The 11,911-nt window shown below is 40.2% G+C and overlaps 1 protein-coding gene across 2 annotated transcripts in view; it reads right to left on the reverse strand.

Annotated features, from left to right (window-relative positions):
* CSDE1 (cold shock domain containing E1) overlaps positions 1-3,609 on the reverse strand; it is a 35,875-nt gene extending 32,266 nt beyond the window's left edge. For both annotated transcript variants that reach the window (XM_068540562.1, XM_068540561.1), the window contains exon 1: positions 3,487-3,609. The gene's annotated coding sequence lies outside the window, so the exon portion shown is untranslated. The remainder of the gene's footprint in view (positions 1-3,486) is intronic.
* Between the last annotated feature and the right edge of the window lie 8,302 nt (positions 3,610-11,911).

The following is an 11,911-nucleotide window of genomic DNA, read 5'->3' on the forward strand; positions in this document are numbered from 1 at the left end:
ATAATTAACCACCTTAAAACAATTTAAGTCATCAACACGCTGAGCGGAAATAAGAGAAAATCAAATTGCTGCAACCATCTTTTTCTATATGTTTACTTTAGTAATAACAATTGTGCTGTTACTAGATATTTAAAATTATACACCCACCCATCACTTAACTTCTTTTACATATACTAATACTTTGAAATAGGACAATTGCCAGTGTGGAAAGAAGCTGAAGAAATGCTCCAGACACAAAAATCAAAGAATAGTGGAGACCAGCACCATCCAACAGAACTATTGTTCAAGCCACATATGTAATTTAAAATTTTCTAGTAACCATATGAACTTGAAAGAACGGTGAAACTAATTTTAATTATCTTATTTAACCAAATCCAAATGTCATCAGTTCCCACAGGTAACTGACATGTTTTTAACATCCCTGGAAATCCAATGCTTATTTTATATTACAGCACATTTCAATTCAGAACTGTGCACAGTTCAAGTGCACAATGGCCACACACAGCTAATGGCTATCACACTGGTCAGAGCAGATATAGACTGATGAGGGGAAAAAGGCATTGGCATGCCCAATAAAGCAATAGTAAATGTAAGGCCCTTGAACAAAGACCTTCACTGATAAAAGGAGGCAGTACCTAGCAAACCTGCCCGTAGCAGGAGTTTGCACTTACTACATCCGAGAAGCAGAAATGCAAACAACTAACTGGTTATATATTGGCTGCAGCTGCAAACCAATGGATAGCCTACGGGTTCAACGTGAATAAACTGCCGATCAATTTATTTTCAACTACACATTAATATTATACCTCAGCCTAAAAGGACATATAATGCTCCAAAAATAATCTTTCAATACACAATATTCAGTTTAATACCCCTAATAAAAAATGTAGCAAAACAGAAACATCTAAGAATTCCTCTGGCTTGGCAGTATGTATGAACTGGAAAAAAGTTTTGAATTCTTTCTTTAACTAGGTACTCACACATGCAAGCGGAAAACATTCTAATACCAAGACAAAGGAATTTTTAAAAATCTTGATTTGGCAGAAAGCATTTAACAGCAAGAAATGATGGGATTCAAGAAAACAAGTCACCCCCACCACAGCAATTTCACCACTGAAGACATTCCAGCTATTAAGTCTTAAAAAATACAGTTATAATTCTTTTAGCTGTAATTCTCTATCATGAAAAATCCTACAAGTTACAGCTCTCCATAAGACAGTCTGGGTCAAAAATCTCAAAGTAGTCCCCCTTTGATTTTTGAAAAGACCAAACTAAGAAAGCAAACCAATGCCTTGTACTTATTTAACAAGATCTCAAGATTTTTGTTTTGTAATGCAGTCCTCAAATTCAACTCCTTAAAAATCTGCCCACACGGCATTTCCATGTTTAAACTACCTTGTCAAAAGTCTGGTCCTCACAACAATGTGAATGAACTTAATGCTACTGAACTGTACACTTAAAAATTAAAAAAAAAAAAAAAAGGTTAAAACGGTAAATTCCATTATGTATATTTTACCACAATTTAAAAGAAAATATTTTTTTAAATGTTGTAATTGTCCTGCATTGTGTGTCTTTAGATGGAGGGAAGGGAAAACAGGAGTAGGATAAAGCAGGACTACACGTCAGCTTCCACATTCTCATTTTTTATTTGCTGGGAATTTACCAGAATTTTCAACCATACTCTAGAGGTCATACTTGTCAAGTCAGAACTTATTTACAAAAAAAGAAAACCTATCTTCTGTGCCTCAAATGCTTTACTTTTCAACTCAGCTGCTATAAATACTCATCTCGATGGTAAACATCCAGAGCAGCTGCAAAATCACTCAAACCACTACCATCTCTTTTATTTCGGGCCTATGGCTAAAAGGAAAAAAGAAAAACAAGGTTGAAAATTTATCAAGATTTTATGACTCAGGCATATGCCTATTCAAGTATAAAACCCCCTCCTTACCCAAACCAAGAATACCCAATATTGGTTAGTACCAAAAGGGCACAAAAGTATTATACTGCCCCTCAACGTAGTATTGAAAATGCTTCCCTTCTAGAAACTCGAAAATTACTCAGCGTTTCGATATAGAATAACTTATATCAGCGGGTTATAATTTGGTACCTACATTTTATAGGTTGGTAGCTCTAGTCAAGAGCTGCCAGTTCATACCATCCTGATAAAAAGCTAAGTCTCCCACAGGAAGGATTTAAAGATTTAACTACCAAAGTGCCTTTGGGCGTCCTCCCTCCTCCTTCACCCTGTCTACCAACTGTAGAGGTAGACACATTCTCTACACATGTAGAGGACCACATTCTTTTCCTCATTTTAGGTGCAAAACAAGGAAATTACCTCACACAACAACGTTCAGCTTTTGTATTTGCGGATTGAAGGCTGTTTTTAGAGAGGGTTCCCTGCCTCACTTGTCAGGCAAGAGAGGAGCTACTGGGTGTTTCTAAAGGAAAACCTTAAAGCAAAAAGAACCGTAGCACTAAGATTTCCTACTTATGATACATCGGATGGTTAAGAACCTCGAAAGTGTCTACGACCAGGGCTCTAAAAAACTAATTCTACATAGAATGACGAAGCCATGCCTTTCATTGCACAATATGGGCCGGGCTCTTACACCATAAGAACCAGAGGAGGAGTAAGGAGAACTCCACTGAGTTCTCACCGAGTTCGCCCTAACCCCAGGATTAGAAGGGTAAGAGCCATGTGCCTAAGTTTAGAGTCTGGTTCTCTTTCTCAAAAAGCCGAAGGGGAGGACTAGAGGGGAAGGTTGGGTGTTGAGACCCAAGATAAACAGCTCTAGGTGAATGTAAGTAAGGATGACAATTCGGCCGCACTACCGTGCCAGATGTGGCCGAGGAAAGGAGGTGTCTCTAAGCAGTTAGATGGAGCGGGGTCTCAGTCCATACACAAAGGAGGCGCCATTGCCGCACTGCGCTCTGGTACTCGTAGTCAGATCCCCAAGCAGGTGATGGCCAAGATACCACAGGGTTCAGAGTCAGAATAGGCCCCTCTTCTATGCCTCCAGCTCTTCCAGTCTCACACAAAGGACCGCGCCACCACCCCCTCGCCCCGCCCGCCGGGACTTGTAGTTCTCGTTCCCCCCACCAAGCCGCAGAGAAGGAAGCAGCCAGACTACAACTCCCAGCAGCCTCCGCGCCCGAGCCCCGCACCCCTGCCTCCATCTTGGCTGCGGTCGGAGCCTCCATTTTCGCTCCCTCCCCCCACTTTAGTCACCACCACCACCACCACGCGCGACCGCCTGGCCTAGACTCTTCGTTTCTGCTCTGCAGCCCTACGTGAGGCCTAGACAGTTGAACGGGAGCCGGGTGGAAAAGCCCGGGGCAGGGACTCAGGGTGGTATCTTCTCTACCCGGAGCTCTAGGAGTGCCCACCCTGCCTCAGAAGTCTCTCCCGTTTGTCTTGGTCCTCTCATCCGCCCTTAACGTGGCTTCTTGCTACCCCCAGTTGGACCCTGAGGTCGTACTCACCCCAACAGCTCAGCGCCCCCTCTCCAGCGCCGCCATAAGCAGCACGGCCCGGTACGTAGGAATAAATCTCGCTTCTCTCGCGAGAGTTGAGGGCTTCGAGCGCGTGCACAGGAAGGGGGGGCGGGGAGCGTACCCTTAGTACGCCTGCGCACGAGGGCTCAGTGACGCCGGCCAGTGCGCTGCGCTTAACCACAACCGAGGTGGTGTCTACGTTCCCTTAGTTCCCCTCCTCCGTGAGCTGCAGGAAGCAATCTCGGTGTTTGCTGACTCCAGTGGGACGCACGGGACGGGGTGGAGGGTGACTTTCGGCGTCTCTGATCTTTGCAAACCTGATTATGTTTTAGGCCCCGAGACCAGGATAAACCTTGAAGGCGAACAATTAGGAGGGCATATCAGGAATGTCATATAAAGGATTTCTCTTTTCTCAGCGATAATCCGGAAGTTCCCCAAACCCCAGTTCCTCTTTATTCACAGTGCAAGCCTTCTTTCTCTTGTCCGCTACATTAGACTGGACTTTTATTTAATATAGAGTTAGGTTTTTAGCAAGGTAATTTGAATGCCATACGTGAGAACTTTGTTTCCCACAAACTATGTTGCTTGCAACAGACAGACAAGAGTGAGCAAGGTAGCATAATCATTAAAAAAACAAACTCCTTCAACTGACCTTTTTAGTTAACAGAAGATCTACATAGTGTATCAGGTAATCAAAGGGGTGAATCAGTAACCGAAAGGTTGAAATCAGGGCAAATGGATGACTCATCCCACAGGGAAAGAGGGAAGGAGGAAAATGGTTAATTCTGGCCCCAGAAAAGTGCAATGAATTATATATACCTTGCCAAACGATAGAGCAGTCCCCTCTGGTGAGAGGAATGGTTTTTCACAGATTCTGTGGCTCTCTCACTTGACAATATTGGATAAAAAATGACCAGTTACGCTCCTGAGAACTCTCCCACCACTTTATTTTCCCCTTCAACACTTATTTGTCCGGCATCTTGTATGCGTCGTCGCTGGGGTGTATACTATAGTAAACACAAACAGTCATGGTTCTGTCCTCAAGGAACTTTCAGTCTAGCATCATTCAATAATCACAAAACCAAAATCTGAACATACACATTGAAATAACTGCAATGAAGGAAAGGTGCACAGCTCATTTCTGAGCAAATCATCTTGAATTATAAGAGGAGGTAGTATCTTACTTCTGATGTTCAAAGATTTTTCTTTCCACCTCTGTTGCTATTGGTCTAATCCCATACCACCTCCAAGCTGCCTCTTCTTTTTGATGCCTTCCCACGCTTTCCCAGGCACAGATATTTGCTTCATTTTCAGCGCTTTCATAGCTCACTTTATTGTAATTATTAGTTTATACTAGCTAGTGATTCTTTAGGACAGGGCCTGTGACATTCATCTTTGCATCGCTCTTTCCTGACAGTGCCTGGCATAGACAACCCTCAAAAGCTTGTTGAATGAATAGCGCTGAACAACAATGTAAGAATTTGTTAGAAAGTGGAGTGTTCTGTTGGGAAGTACAGAATGTAAATATGTCAACCTAGCTGTTTTGTTTCCTCTGTCCAAATCTTAAATTAAGATTTCTCCTCCCCAGCAATAGATCTCGTTTGGATGTTACAGAGAAACTGCCCTGGGCTCTTGCACTAGAAATAAGGTCATGTGAAGCTGGGCTAAAAGTAGAATTAGGTCTAAGAGCACACATTCTCAAATATCACAGCAATGGGAAATGTAAAAAATAATAGCCTCACTAAATTCTATAAATACAAGTCCTATTAATAAGAATAAAGTCTCGATTTCTACCATCACACATAGCTTCTAAAGACCTTCTTAAACCATGTAACTATTTTATCATCCTCATTCTATGTCTCAATTGCCTTTAAATTCCTCCTTGGTCCATAATTAGTATCAAATTACACTTAACACAAAATGCAAATGTGTATCAATCCAGAAGCATACATTTTAGCTTCCGATGCATTAAAGTAAAAGATGGAGTAATTCACTAGTTTAAATGATTTAGTCTTAAATCATTGATTTAAATCACTAGTTTAAATGATTTAGTCTTTCTACAAGTACCACTCATAGGTTTCATTTTTAGGTAGAGGTAGGTTTCATTCTTAGGAGATCACATTTTAAGGCAATAATATTTTTTCAGATTAATCTTGAAGTCAAAAAAACCCCAAAATGTAGTTATATTTTTATGTTTATTTTTTAAACTGAAGTTAATTAAAGCAGAAGCTTGTGAAGTCACTTGGGAAACCATTTCCTATACAACAAGGTAATCATGGATTTGGGGAAGATATTTACTCCATTAAGAAATAATAATCAGAATTTAAAAGTTGCATATATTTTTGGTTATTTATCATACTAATTTTTCTTTCGAGAAACATAGACAATGAGATTGATTATAGTTGTGGGTTTTTTTTTTCTCTACCATTATCAATAAGCACATTTCTCTGGAGTCTATTTGAGAATCAAAAGCAAGCATCCTGGGCTTCCCTGGTGGTGCAGTGGTTAAGAATCCGCCTGCCAATGCAGGGGACACGGATTTGAGCCCTCGGCCGGGAAGATCCCACATGCCGCGGAGCAGCTAAGCCCGTACACCACAACTGCTGAGCCTGCGCTCTAGAGCCCGTGAGCCACAACTACTGAAGCCCACGCGCCTAGAGCGCGTGCTCCACAAGAGGAGCCACCGCAATGAGAAGCCTGCATACCGCAAGGAAGAGTAGCCCCCGCTTGCTGCAACTAGAGAAAGCCCGCGCACAGCAACGAAGACCCAACGCAGCCAAAATAAATAAAATAAATTTTAAAAAAAAAGTAAGCATCCCTTACGCATTTATAAGGTTTTCTTGAGCAGCGATGGATGAGAGCACAGGCTCAGTAGTTATGGCACACGGGCTTAGTTGCTCCACGGCATGTGGGATCTTCCCGGACCAGGGCTGGAACCCATAGTTCCCTGCACTGTCAGGCAGATTCTTAACCACTGCGCCACCAGGGAAGCCCAAGGCAGAAGCTTTATATAATGCTTCCCTTTTTAAAAAAAATAAATTTATTTATTTATTTTTGGCTGCATTGGGTCTTCGTTGTTGCACGCAGGCTTTTCTCTAGTTGTGGTGAGCGGGGGGCTACTCTTCATTGTGATACGCAGGCTTCTCATTGCGGTGGCTTCTCTTGTCGCGGAGCATGGGCTCTAGGCACACGGGCTCTAGAGCACAGGCTCAGTAGTTGTGGTGCACGGGCTTAGTTGCTCCGCGGCATGTGGGATCTTCCCGGACCAGGGCTCGAACCCATGTCTCCTGCATTGGGAGGTGGATTCTTAACCACTGCGCCACCAGGTAATCCCTATGATGCTTCCCTTTAAAATGTCAACATTGTACTTAACGGAAGAATTATGTGGACCTGCTAAGCTGCTGCACTGAAAGTAATCACCATAACATTTTAGCTCTGGGAATCAGCCAGAGAGAAGCATGGAGCAAAGCCTATTTCAAATGTAATTAAAAATAAAACCAATTGTATTTAGAATAAAATCCAAACTCTTTTACAATGATCTATAATACAAGGCTCTAAATGACCTAGTCTCTACTAAGTCTCTAACCCCTGGTTCACTGTGTTTTAATCCACTGCCACCAACATTGCAAATTTGTTCCTACTTCAGAATCCTTGCCTTTACTCTTGCCTCTGCCTGGAATGCTCTTTCCCCAAATCATCAGATATTTGGCACTTTCTTATCTTTCAGGTTTCAGCCCAAATGTTACCACCTCACAAAGATCTTTTCTAAAGTAAAAGTACCCACTATTACCATTGCTCTCCATAACAATATTAGCTTGTTTTATTGTCTTTATAACATGTATTGTTATCCAAAATTAACACATTTATGAATTTAATTTTTCATTGCCCTACTTCCTGAACGATAATGTAAGCTTCAGTTCTCTGGTTCATCATTGTATCCTCTAAACCTAGGATAGTGACTGAGATAACAGTACTTAATAAATGTTCATTGAATGAATGAATTATACTTATTTAATTAAATCTAAGACAGTATTGACTGTGTGATACATCATTATTTATGTACCAGCAAAAAGAAAATGTTGCCATTTTCACTATGACATAGGGAGTTCCTTGGCGGTCCAGTGGTTAGGAATCCGTGCTTCCATTGCAGGGGGCATGGGTTCCATCACTGGTTGGGGAACTAAGATCCTGCAAGCTGTGCTGGCGCAGCCAAAAAAAAAAAAAGCACACTATGACATAATACTTTTATTACTTAGAATTTTATATTTATTAAAAGAGCCCTTTTAAACTAATTTAGACCTAGTTTTTTAAAAAAAAATTATGTCACACTTGTGTGTATATAAAGCAAGAAAAAAAGCAAAGTAAATTAGTTAAGGTATTCCTAAAACTTCTTTACTAGTCCTACTCTTCTGAATCTCCTTCTTTTCAGTAATAAATTTGAACATGTTTTTATTTTTTATAAAATTTATTTATTTATGGCTGCATTGGGTCTTTGTTGCTGCATGCGGGCTTTCTCTAGTTGTGGCGATTGGGGGCTGCTCTTCGTTGCAGTGCGTGGGCTTCTCATTGCAGTGGCTTCTCTTGTTGCAGAGCACGGGCTCTAGGCGTGCGAGCTCAGTAGTTGTGGCTCACGGGTTCTAGAGTGCGAGCTCAGTAGTTGTGGCTCACGGGTTCTAGAGTGCAGGCTCAGTAGTTGTGGTGCATGGGCTTAGTTGCTCCGTGGCATGTGGGATCTTCCCAGACCAGGGCTCGAACCTGTGTCCCCTGCATTGTCAGGCGGATTCTTAACCACTGCACCACCAGGGAAGTCCCTGAACATATTTTGAAAATGCCATACATCAAGAGGCAGCATAAAAAAATAGAAAACCAACAGACTAGGAGAATATATATTTGCAACGTATAAAACTGACAATGTATTATCATGAATATATAGTAAATTAATACATATCAATCAATAAGAAAAAAAATCAAAGAAAAGGAAAATGGAGGAAAGACTTGAATGTCTATATTAAAAAAATCTCTGTATAGGCAAATAAACATTTGAAATTATGCTCAGCCTCATTAGTAATCAGGGGAATGCATATTTGTTCTGAGATAATTTTAGGCTTACAAAAGAGTTAGAAATACAGCACAGAACGTTCCCATAAACCCTTCACCCAGTTTTCTATTATGTTAATCTTACCTCACCATAGAACAATTTTCAAAAGTAGGAAATTAACTTTGACCCAATAATATTAACTACAAAATTAATTCAGGTTTCACCAGTTTTTTCTCTAATATCCATTTTCTCTCCTAGAATCAAATCCAGGATCCCAACCTACATTTAATACTATGTCTCCTTAGTTTACTCTATCCTATGACAGTTCCTCAGCTTTTCCTTGTCTTTCATTACCTAGATGCTTTGGAAAATATTGGTCAGTTATTTTGTAAACTTCCCTTAATTCGGTTTTGTCTGATGTTTCTCTTGATTAGATTGAGGTTATGCATTATTTGGAAGAATGTTACAGAGGTCATGTACCCTTCTCATTGCATTGTATCAGGGCTTATATGATGTTGAAAAGTATTATTAGTGATGTTTACCTAATCAATTGGTCAGTGTTGTCTGCCAGGATTCTTCATGGTAAAATTACTGTTTTTCCCTTTATAATAATTAAATATTGTGGTGGAGATACTTTGAGACCATACTTGATAGAACAATGTCCTGTCAAAATTCATGTCTACCCAGAAACTCAGAATGTGGCCTTATTTGAAAATAGGATCTTTGCAGATATAATCAAGTTGAAATGAGGTCATACTGGACTAGGATAAACCCTAATCCAACAACCAGTGTCCTTAAAAGAGGGAAATTTGGACACAGAGACATATAAGGAGAACACAATGTGAAGACTGAGAAGGCAGAGATTGCAATGATGCATATGGAAGTCAAGGAATGCCAGGAATTGCCAGAAGCTAGAAAAGGGGCATGGAACACATTATTCCTCAGAGCCTCCAGAAAGAACCGACCTGCCAACACCATGATTTCAGACTTCCAGCCTCCAGAACTGTGAGAGAATAGATTTCTGTTGTTTTAAGCCATCCAGTTTGTGGTAATTTGTTATGGCAACTCTGGGAAACTGATAAGAGACTATGCAAATATCCTTTTTCTGTTTGAACTTTAGTCCACTTATTTTAGCATGCATTGGTGGATCTTGCTAATAAATCTCTTTTTTGTCTCATAGATGTGCAGGTTTTTCCACACAGAAGTATTCTTGGGCCACCAAGAATACTGGTAATGCAGCATTTCCTAAGAGTGTTTCATTGTTGTCTCCAGGATTTTATTCCAAGCTGCCAGAAGCCACTGTGGTAGGTAGAATTTTAAGATGATCACCAAGATTCCTATCACCTGGTACACTTGCCTTGTATAATTCCTTCCTCTTGAGCATGGGTTGGGCTTGTAGATCTTAGAGGATATCACTTATATCTCGTCAATGGCAAAAGGGATCATTGCAGATGTAATTAAGATATCTAATCAGTTGGGTTAATCAAGAGGGAGCTTATTCTGTGTGGGCCTAACCTAATCAGGTGAGCTCTCTCTCTCTCTCTCTCTCTCTCTCTTCTTCCCCCTCAGTGGCTGGAGACTTTATCTTGGCCATATCGGCAGCATGTGGGATCCTAGTTCCCCAACCAGGGATCGAACCTGTGACCCCTGCATTGGAAGCACAGAGTCTTAACCATTGGACCACCAGGGAAGTCCCCAGATGAGCTCTTAAAAGGGAGTCTAGAGGTAGAACGCAAGGGAAGTCAGAGATGATCTCCTGTGGGCCTTGAAGGCCTCTTGAGTTCTACACCTGCAAGGAAGTGAATTTTGCCAACAACCATGTGAATATGGGAGAGGGCCCAGAGCCTTAGATGAGATGCTAGCCTCGGATGATACCTTGACTTCAGCCTTGTGAGATCCTGAGAAAGCCCAGCTGAGCCGTGCATGGACTTGTGACTTACAGAACTGTAAGATAATAAATAGGTGTTGCTTTAAACTGCTAAATTTGTGGTGGTTTGTTACATAGCAATAGAAAATGAATACAGCCATACTCCAAATTCTTATGCTGGCACTCCTGATTTTACAGTAAGTGCTAATGGAAAGTTCACAGAAAACAGCTAAACCCCCATTCCTTTCTCAAATGGTCCTTAGTTTGTTGACTGAAATATCAAGAACTTGACTTTATCCAGTCACACCACCAGGAATGCAAACCAATTTTCTTACGCTTAGAATCAACTAGATGACAACCCCTACATGTATAAGACATATCCCAATTTCAGAGACATTAAAGTATGAAATAAAAATGAATCTTAGGATCAGTAACATACAGAAATCCATTTCCAGGAGGCTAGACGAAATGTTGAGTGAATTGTAGTTCATCGAAGCTCTGAAGGTTCCACTTCCTCTTAAGCATTCTTGGAGAGTGACAAAAGAAAAAGCATCATCTGCTTTCCACTATGAATATTAGTGGATAATACTCCTTAATCCACTTGGAAAGTTGCCATGAGACAACTGCAAGTGAACTGCAGAATACGAAATACAACTGCTTATAGTGAAACGTGTCTAATATCAATGAGGTAGATGGAGGAAGAATTAAAAATTAGGAGTCAGATATTAGCAAGGATTTTTTTAAAAATGTATAATTTTATTATTTTATATGTATGTATCTCTTAACAATATACTGTAGTCACATGATGAAATCTAGTACATCAATGAAAATGAATGACAACTATATACAACACAATGAATCTTAGAAACATAATGAAGAGTGAAAAAGATCAAATCCCTATAGACTACTATACAGTCTAATACCACTTTCATACAGCTCAAAAAGGAGCAAAACTAAAAAATGTCACTTTAGTGTTATATACATATTTTAGGTCTTTTCTCATGTGATAAAACTATTAAAAAGAGGGAGCAGAGGGGTAGAGACAGGAGAGGAGCACAAATAAATAAATGTAACATATGGGTAATGTTCTATTTCTTAAATTAGGTTATGAATTATTATGTTTGATAATTTATTTGCATGTCACATCTTTTTATAAGTCAAAAATTACATTAAAACATAAGGGCAAAATTATGCATAATGTGTTGACAAAATTTATATTTGCATTGTTGCTTTTTAAACTATGCTTATTTTATCAGTCAGCGTTCTTAATTATAGTCAATTCAGGTTAATTTTAACAAAAAGTGATTTTATTAAAAGCTAATAATCCTCAGGATCTCTGGATAGCCAGAAAACCAGAATTAGAGGCTATACAACCTCTATAATCACTTCAGATCATTGCTTCAGTGAAGACCCCACGGTGTCCACTGGGGCAGAGACACTGCAGCTTACACCACTGACTTTGCTGACACTGGATACTGAATGTTGTCAGTACAGCCACTTGCTGCTCC

The sequence above is a fragment of the Eschrichtius robustus genome, chromosome 3 (genome assembly GCF_028021215.1).
Source record: "Eschrichtius robustus isolate mEscRob2 chromosome 3, mEscRob2.pri, whole genome shotgun sequence".
Classification (NCBI taxonomy): Eukaryota; Metazoa; Chordata; class Mammalia; order Artiodactyla; family Eschrichtiidae; genus Eschrichtius; species Eschrichtius robustus.